This window comes from Saimiri boliviensis, chromosome 5, assembly GCF_048565385.1.
Source record: "Saimiri boliviensis isolate mSaiBol1 chromosome 5, mSaiBol1.pri, whole genome shotgun sequence".
NCBI lineage: Eukaryota > Metazoa > Chordata > Mammalia > Primates > Cebidae > Saimiri > Saimiri boliviensis.
Window position 1 is genome coordinate 48,301,805 of NC_133453.1, and position 9,411 is coordinate 48,311,215.

Consider the following 9,411-nt stretch of genomic DNA (forward strand, 5'->3'; position numbering starts at 1 on the left):
ACTTTCATTTTTCTGGAAACTTCCCCTGTCTGAGCACATACTATAGGAGTAATTCTTGACAGCCTTATTCCTGCATCATGACTCTGCACTCTGGTTTCAGTTGATGGAGCCAGCAATCTAAGGACCGTCATCAATTTCCTTCCTAAGAATTTTCAGTTGGGGCGCAAAGAGATCATTTCCATCTTAAGGTCAGTCACCTAACCTAGAACACATTAATATTTTAGCTGTATGTGTCATGTTTTTCACCATGTGAACTCGAGAAGCCACAAGCCTGTGGAGAGGGAGGTGTGAAGAAGAACAAAATGAAGAACAAATGAGAAACAAAAGCAAAGTCTTTTCCACATTTTGGGCTCCCTATTTTGTTCAGAGACACCTCATGTTATTAAAATAAAGGAATTGCTTATTCTTGTTTATGCTACCTTGAATTAGTCTGTCTTGCTTACAAATAATAAAAAAAAAGAATATGGATGATACATGGTTGAATTACACTTGGATTTTTTTTTCCTTGCTAATTCCAGCTTCATTACAGATTAAACAATATGTGAAGTCAGGATTCCAATAAAATTTTTCTTTTGGCAAGAGCAAAGAATACTGGGAGCAGAAGCCCTCAGATCACCTAGAAGGGAATGAAAGGATACCTGGTGTGGCAGAAACTCAGCCTGACTATCTAGGAAAAGTATGCTGATTTTAAGATTTTATGTAGACTGCCTTCAACTGGAAGTTGTTATTTTTTTAAATAGAAAATTCTGGGATAGTTATATTGCATAGACCCACAAAGGATTCAACACTATCATTTGAAGTAATTTTTGGAAAAGAAGAAACTACTTCCTTCTCTAGAACAAGTTCATCTTACACATAAGGAAAAATGATTTTAACTATTCTGATTTTAAGATTATGAATATGTTGACCAATGCCTAATTTGCCTAGAATGTTCCTATTTTCAACATTCAAAGTACTATGTCCAGGGAACTTCCTGAATCTTGAGCAAGCTGGAAAACATGGTCACCCTACTTCTAAGATATGTGTAAAAACAAATTATTTCCTAATAATTTTTTAAAGTATCAGTAAATATATATATATATATATATATATGATTTCTAGATCATCTCTTCAATCTGTTGCGTTAATTGAATTTTGAAGCAGTTACCTATTAATAACACTCTATTTTTTCAGAAGTCAAGGCTAAGAGTAACTTATCCAAAAGGAGAGGGGAAAAAAACATTTATTTGACTCTCCAGTTGGTGTTATTTGAAATTTGATTGTAGCACGTCGTTTAATGAAAAGAGCTCTCAGATAGCTTGAATCTCTTTGCTCACAACATTTTACCTGTTAATTATGAGATCCTTGGTATACAAAGTCCTCTGGTTACATGATACTCTCAATCAGTTGCAGGTGTCAAGAACATGAACATCACAAAATCTGGAACCTAGTCATGGCTGCACTGCCATCATGGGACCTGGAAAAATTGCTTAAACTTTCTTAGACCGACTTTCTTTACTAGTAAAATTAGATAAGCATAATACATATCTCAGAGTGTCTTGGAGAAGCTTAAATGCAATTTTGCATATGAAAAAGCATCATAGTACCTGAACCCTGCTAGGAACCCAGTTAATGTTTGCTATTATGCATTATTTCATTCAATCTGATATATACCTTCACTGTGTGAGATAGGAAGGGTGAGGGTACTATAACCCTGGTTTTCAGTTGAGAAAATACAGGATTAAAGACAGAGAAAATTGAGACATTCCATGTAAACAGTGACAGAGCATCTGTCTACTTGAACTCAAGTTCCTCTGACTTCAGGTCCAGGACTTATTCTACCAACTACATTTTCTTTGGGGTAAAAACAACAACAACAACAACAAAACTGTATTTTTTGATGTTACATTTCAGGAAAATAGGTGTTTAGGTGTTAAATAATACCTCTGTCTAAACGATGCATAAACAATACAACAAAACATAGAAAAGAAATGCACCAATTGTTTCAGGAGATGCCAAGATTTCTACAAGGATACAAATTCAATTTCTCACTTTTAATCTCTGTTGGGAATTATGAGGCAATAATTATTATCACTTCAATTGCCAGGCATTATCCAAAATGAATAATCATATGGTTTTAAAACTTTATCTGGTAACCAAAGAATATACTATTAAAACGAACAAAATAAGTGAAGATAAAACTTTATTTATTTATTTATTTATTTATAACAGAGGTCTCACTCTGTCACCCAGGTTGGAGTGCAGTGGCGCTGTCTCCGCTGACTTCAAACCTCCACCTCCCAGGCTCAAGCGATCCTCCTGCCTCAGCCTTCTGAATAACTGGGACTTCAGGAATGCACCACCATGCCTGGATAATTTTGGCAATTTTTGTAGACATGGCATTTTGCCATGTTGCCCAGACTCGTCTCGAGCTCCTGGACACAAGCATTGCACCTGCTTAGGCTAGGATTACAGGCGAGAGCCACCATGCCCAGCCAAAACTTATTTTTAAACAAGCTATGATAAAAAGAACATATTTATTGAGTTTATTTAATAAAATCCTTGACTTTAAAATTTGTACAAATAGTGTTTAGAGACAATAACTGTTATAGAAATTGAGCTTTCGTAGTGTGAACACCAAAAAAAAAATAAATAAATAAAACAAACTTGTGTTTCAAAAATCATTAGAGAAAAACTCAGAACAAATGATAAAATGGGAATTCACATGTTTTTGGTTTTGTGATTGCAGTGAGTTTATAGAAAAAAATCTGATTTATGAATTCACAAGACCTAATCAATAGAATTTATTCTGCCAATAAATTTGTTTGCAACATTTTTAATTGAATGCTTTTTATGCCTGCATTGATCCTATGGCACATACAGAACTACTAATATAAATCTTTTTGGAAAAAAAGCAAGACAGATGTATGCTAATACACAGAAGAAAAGCAAATCTTTTTTTCTCACTATACAGAAATAGTTCACAATCATGTGTCACATACAAAGCACATTATTGCCAGACCTGGCACTTTGGGAGGCTGGGGCTAATGCTTCAGCCCAGGAGTATGAGACCAACCTGTGCAACATAATGAAAACCCGTCTCTACAAAAAATACAAAAATTAGCTGGGCATGTTGGTATGTGCCTGTAATCCCAGCTACTTGGGAGGCTGAGATGGGAGGATCACCTGAGACCAGGAAAAGTTGAGGCTGCAATGAGCTGTGATTGAACCACTGCACTCAAGCCTGGGTGACAGAGTGAGACCCTGCCTCAAAATAAATAAATAAATAAAATAGAAGGAAGCTGCATTTCCAGAGAGAGACACACCAAGCAAGACTGAAAACGGTTAGTCTAAGGGGATTCAGGACAGATTTCAGAAACCATGATGAACAGAATGGCCCCAGAGAATCCCTAGCCAGACCCTTCCATCAACAGGAATGATTTCAGCATTAAAGTGATATCACCACAGGATCCCCCTAGATACCATCATGAAGGTGATACCACCACAGGATCCAGAAACAGAACAAACAGGCGAGAGTACTTCCAGAGAGTATCATCCTCATAGTCCCAGTTTCATTCTGTCATCCAAGCATGAGTGCAGTGGCTCAGTCTCAGCTCCTGCAGCCTCAACCTCTCTCAGGCTCAAGTGATCCTCCCACCGCAGCCTCCCGAGTAACTGGGACTGCAGCAACATGGAGAAGGCATCAAGAACATACTTCATTCACCTGCGAACAGTATGAAGAGCAAAAAGCTCTGTTTAGCGAGACCATGTTCCCAGATAGAAATTGTCGGGAGAAACTAGCTTTGAAACTCAACCTACCGGAGTCAACAGTAAAGGTTTGGTTCAGAAACCAGCGATTCAAACAGAAAAAGCAGGAGCAGCAGCAGCAATCAGCAATGCAACCAAACCAGATCCTTCTATGTAAGAAGGATGTGCCCACCTTCCTGAGAACATCTATCATTTCTTATGCTTTTTCTCCTGTGGTTTCAGATTTCTACAGCTCCCTTCCACCTCAGCCCTTAGACCTTCCAATTGGGCGTGGAACTCTTACCTTCACTGAGAGTCCCACAAGTGATTTCCAAATGCAAGATACTCAGTGGGAGAAGCTGATGGTCTCAGTTCCTGTTTTGTACTCTGATGCCTATGACATATCCCAAGTCGTAGAACTATACGATCTTCCTGATGAGAATGAGATATCCAGCTCTTTTTTCCACTGTGTGTATCAGTATCTCACCCACAAAGCACCAGGTAGGAGGACAGGGTGCCTCTCTTAGCATCTTTGCTGGTCCAGCTGTAGGCCTATCCCCCGTGAAAACCTGGCCCAGTATGACAAGCCAAGGCCTTAAAGCCTGCAGTCCAACAGGCAGCCTAGAATTCTAGAAAACCTCCAAAAATGGTAGCCTTCGGATTCCTCTGGTCAGAGTACTAATAAATATGGACCATTTAGAAAAGAGGCCTTTATTTTAAAAATGTTATATAAAAAAAAGCAAAAAGAAAGAAAAATGGCTGGGCACGGTGGCGCACGCCTATAATCCCAGCACTTTCGGAGGACGAGGCGAGTGGATCACCTGAGGTCAGGAGTTTGAGACCAGCCTGGCCAATATGGGGAAACCCTGTCTGAAAAAAAAAAAAAAAAAAAAAAAAAAAAAAAAAAAAAAAAAAAATTCTTTTTTTAATTTAAAAATTAAAAATAAAATAAAATAAAATAAAATAAATAGATTAAATGAGGATATTAGTCATAATTCTTTATGTGCTAGGACAAATTCTCACTATACCGTGGAATAAAATGTATTTATTGATATTTTTGATGGTTAATTTTATGTGTCAACTTGACTTAGTCATAGGGTACCCTGCTTTCTGGCCAACCATTATTTTAGGGCATATCTGTGAGGGTGTTTTCAGAAAAGATTAGCAGTTGAATCAATAGATTGAGTAAAGTAGATTGCCCTCCCCAATATGGGTAGGCCTCATCCAGTCTTGTGAAGACCTAAATAGAACAAAAAGGCAGAGGACAGAAATCATTAATTAAGGATCCAAATGGTTTTCTTTGCTGTGGACTTCCAGTATTTTATCCACATACTATGTTAATATGTCATTTTGTTTCTCTTTAACTTTTGTCAATTTGATAGGTAGAAAATTGTACCAGATTGATGTTTAATTTCACTTGTTTCTTTAATATCAAGGTTAATTTTACATGTTTATTATTTATTTAGGGCTGCAATTTTTGTTATTGATGTTTTCATGAGCTATTATTGATTAATAACGTATGTTTATATGTAAATTGTTCATATTTTCTCCATAAGATTACAAAAATACATTCCTAATTTTGTCTATGATTTTGAATTTTATTTACAGTGCTTAGAAACAGGCAGTTTGAATTTTTTAATATTAAATCAATAAATAGTAGTTAACAATAATGAAGTACTAAGTGTTCCCAAACCCTATAATAGTATTTCACATATTTTATCTTGTTTAATTTCACCACAGCCTTACTAAATGATACTTATTATTATCTTTGTTTTATACATGAGAAAGTAAAAACGTTTTAAAGAAGGTTATTTAACTTCAATGAATTTATTCAACTAGGATAATGAACTTAACCTATAATGTTATTCATTCAGTCTCTGTCTTGAGTGCCATGTTTAGAAAACAAATGTACTTGCTTCAACATTATTATGTATTGCTGTGTGTGTGTGTTCTTATTTTTTCATCTAAACAACACATGAAATAAATTAATGACTTAAAGTATAAAATTTCTGCAATCAATTTTGATCCATGGTGGAAGATAGTAATAGAATAGGGAGCTAAATCTGTATATAGACCCTGACCCAATCCTGAGTTGGCACCTAAAGCATCTATGGTCGGGAGAAATTCACAGAGGCCCAAAGAAAAGCAACTGGAAAGAATCGAGCAAAGATCTCAGCTTCCCACTCCTAAAGACATAGAGTTTAGAATATGTCACCTGACAGGCTAACTGTCTTATAGAACAAAAATCAACAAAAATCCAGAGTTTCTACAAATATTAATTGATATCTAGAATACAGTCTAAAATTATTTTAACTATTCTATTGAAGCAGCAATCACAAACAAACATCATGGTGATTTCAAATATTGAAATTACCTGATAAAGATTTCATAGCTATATTTTACATTTAAAGACAGTAAGAAAAAATATAGCCTTAATAAATGAACAGATGGTGAATCTCAACAGTGAAACAGAAATGTAAAAACAAAATCACAAGGGAATTTCCAGAATGGAAAATACAATATCTGAAGTTAAAAATCCACTAGATGGGCTTAATAGCAAATAAAAGTGACAAAAGCAGGCACAACTGGACTTAAAGTTAGATTAGTACAAAATATCCAAGACAAAGAGCTGAGAAAGAAAAATTGTTAAAAAATGTGATCTTGGTGATCTGTGGAACAATATCAGAATATATAAAATATGTGTAATTAGTATCAGATGGAAATTTTTTTTTAAAAGGGACAGAAAAAGTAATGAAAGAAATAGTAAAATAAATTTTCTAAAATTTGGGGGAAAAAATCAACTTACAGATACAAGAAGCTCAGTGAGCCTTAAAGATGATGAACACAAAGAAGACCATAATGATACTCAATATAATCAAATTGCCTACACTCAAAAACAGAAAGCTATTAAAAGCAAACTGGTATAACATGTTGCTTAGAGAGGAACAAACATTCAAATGACTGAATATTTCTCATGAGAAGCCAAGGACAACTCAAGAAAATGGCACAGTATTCTTTTAAATTCTAATGGACACAGAGAGGGGAGCATCACACACTGGAGTCTGTTGAGGGGGACTATGGGAGGGACAGTGGGGGGTAGGGAGGTTGGGGAGGGATAACATGGGGAGAAGTGCCAGGCATAGGTAATGGGGGGATGGAGGCAGCAAACCACATTGCCATGTATGTACCTATACAACAATCCTGCATGTTCTGAACATGCACCCCAGAACCTAAAGTGCAATAAAATATATATTTTTAAAAAATTCTAAAAGAAAGAATTGTCAAAGCAGAATTCTTTATTCAGAAAAAAAAAATCCTTCAAAAATGAAGATGAAATAGACATTCTCAAATGAAAAGAAAATAGGACAATTTTGCTTGCATTAATGGTCTAAAAACACCTAAAAGGAGTTACTTAGAAAGAAGGAAACTGAAATGTGAAGAAAATTCAAAACATAAATGAAGTAATAGTAACAAAAACGTTAAAAAAAACTTAGTAAATAAAATAAACTACTCATATCCTCTTAAGTTCTTTAACATGTTTGACGGTTGAAAACTAAGATTATAACAGTTTGATGCTATTTTCAGTGTATAAAGATGTAAAATACAAGGCAACTATAACATGAAGAGAGATGGTAAGGGAACCTACATGGTGGTAATATTTCTAAATCACATTTGAAGTGGTAAAGCATTAATTTAACTCCGTGGAATTAAGTCTGTATATTATAATCCCTAGAGCAACCACTAAAAGAAATATAATTAGATTAATACCAGATATGAAATGGAAAACTGAAAATGTTCAAAGTAGAAGCTGGGAAAGAAGAAACAGGAAGAAAAAACAGATGGACAAATAGAAAACAGGTAACATAATAACAACTCTAAATCCAAATGCATGAGTAATTACAATTAATGCAATTAGTCCAAACACAATAATTAAAAGGCAAAGGTGCCATAATGGAAGACAATATATGGCCTAAATATATGGTATGCACAAAAAAACTTACTTCAAATGTGATGATATGGATAGGTATGATGAAAAGATTCTAAAGTGGTCCCAGAATCCCCACCTCCTTATATTGATGTCCATGCATAATCCTCTTCCCTTGTGTTTGAATGTGACTTATTTCTGCCCGATAGAATACAACAAAAGTGGCTGAATGTGTATTACTATGTTATATAAGTCTGGAACTCCATTCCTGGGAGGAAACTCTCTCCCTTGATAGCTTTAAGAAAAAGAAAAGAAAAAATTGCTATGTTATATCCTGACTTGAGACGTCCACATGGCAAAGAAGCTGAGGATGAACTCCTGCTAACAATCAGCAAGGAACTGAAGGCCTCAGTCTGACAACCCACAGACCCACAACCACCTTGTGAGCAAGGAAGCAGATTCTTCAGCTGATGCTGTAGCTCAGAGAATTACTTTGATTACAGCCTTACAGAGGACCCTATTATACCTTGTCTGGACTCCTGAACCAAATAAACTGAGATTTTTAAAATTCCTGTTTTAAGACCTACGACTCTTACAGAAGTTAAATTTACAATTTGAGAACTTGTTTAAAATATATATACAATTTGGAGGAGTTGAACAGGAAGAGCACAGAGATTGTTTTTGTGGAAATGCTCTGAAGGATACTACAATGATGGATACAAGTCATTATACATTTGTCCAGATGCATAGAATGTACAATTCTGAAAAGTGAACCCTAATGTAACCAATGAACTTTGAGTGATTATGATGTGTCAGTGTAGGCTGATGAATTGTAACACATGTACCACACTGATAGGGGATGTTAATAATGGGAGAAGCTATGTATGCGAAAGAATAGGGGGTATATGATAAATATCTATGCCTTTGTCTCAATTTTCTGTGAATCTAAAGCTGCTCTAAAGATAATCTTAAAAAGAAAATCTCCAGCCCCAGATGGTTTCACTGAATTCTACTGTTTTTTAAAAAAAAATAAGAATTATGATCGATTATACACATTCTACACAATTGCTTCCAGAACATAGAAGAAGGAACACTTTCCTACTCATTTTGTAAAACACTGATAATAAAACCAAAGAAAGTACAAAAAAAAAGAAAGAAAGAATAAATAAAACTACAGAGGAATACCACTTAAGAATATGAATGCAAAGATACTTAATAAATTATTAGCAAGTCAAATTCAGCAATATGTGCCTAGAATTATAAACCATGAAAACATGGATTGTGTTGCAGGAATACAAGTCCAGTTAAATATTTAAAAATCAGTGTGATCCATACTGTGGTTAATGAAAAAAAAATTATTATATATTAGGCTGGTGCAAAAGTTCTTGTGGTTTTTGCCGTGACTTGGCATTTGCATTGCAATAGCAAAAACTGTGATTATTTTTGCACCAATCTATAAATGAATGCAGAAAAAGCATTTGACAAAATCCCAAACCCATTTGTGATTAAAACGTCCAGAAAACTTCGAATAGAGAGAAGCATTGTGAACTTAATAAAGACACATACAAAAACCTACAGTAAGTATCATATCGAATAGTGAAAAAATAATAGGACTAATTAGGAACAAGACAATGATATCTGCTGTCACCACTTCTGTTCAATATATATAATGGCAATTTGAAAATATGGCAATATAATAACTAAAATTTCTGGCCAGTAAAATAAGGCAAATACATAAATAAACAAATAAAAGCATACAA

The 9,411-nt window shown here is 34.9% G+C and overlaps 1 pseudogene; it reads left to right on the plus strand.

The window, feature by feature from the left end:
- The first annotated feature begins 3,360 nt into the window (after window positions 1–3,360).
- Window positions 3,361–4,446, plus strand: LOC101042548 (arginine-fifty homeobox-like; annotated as a pseudogene).
- The last annotated feature ends 4,965 nt before the right edge of the window (window positions 4,447–9,411 follow it).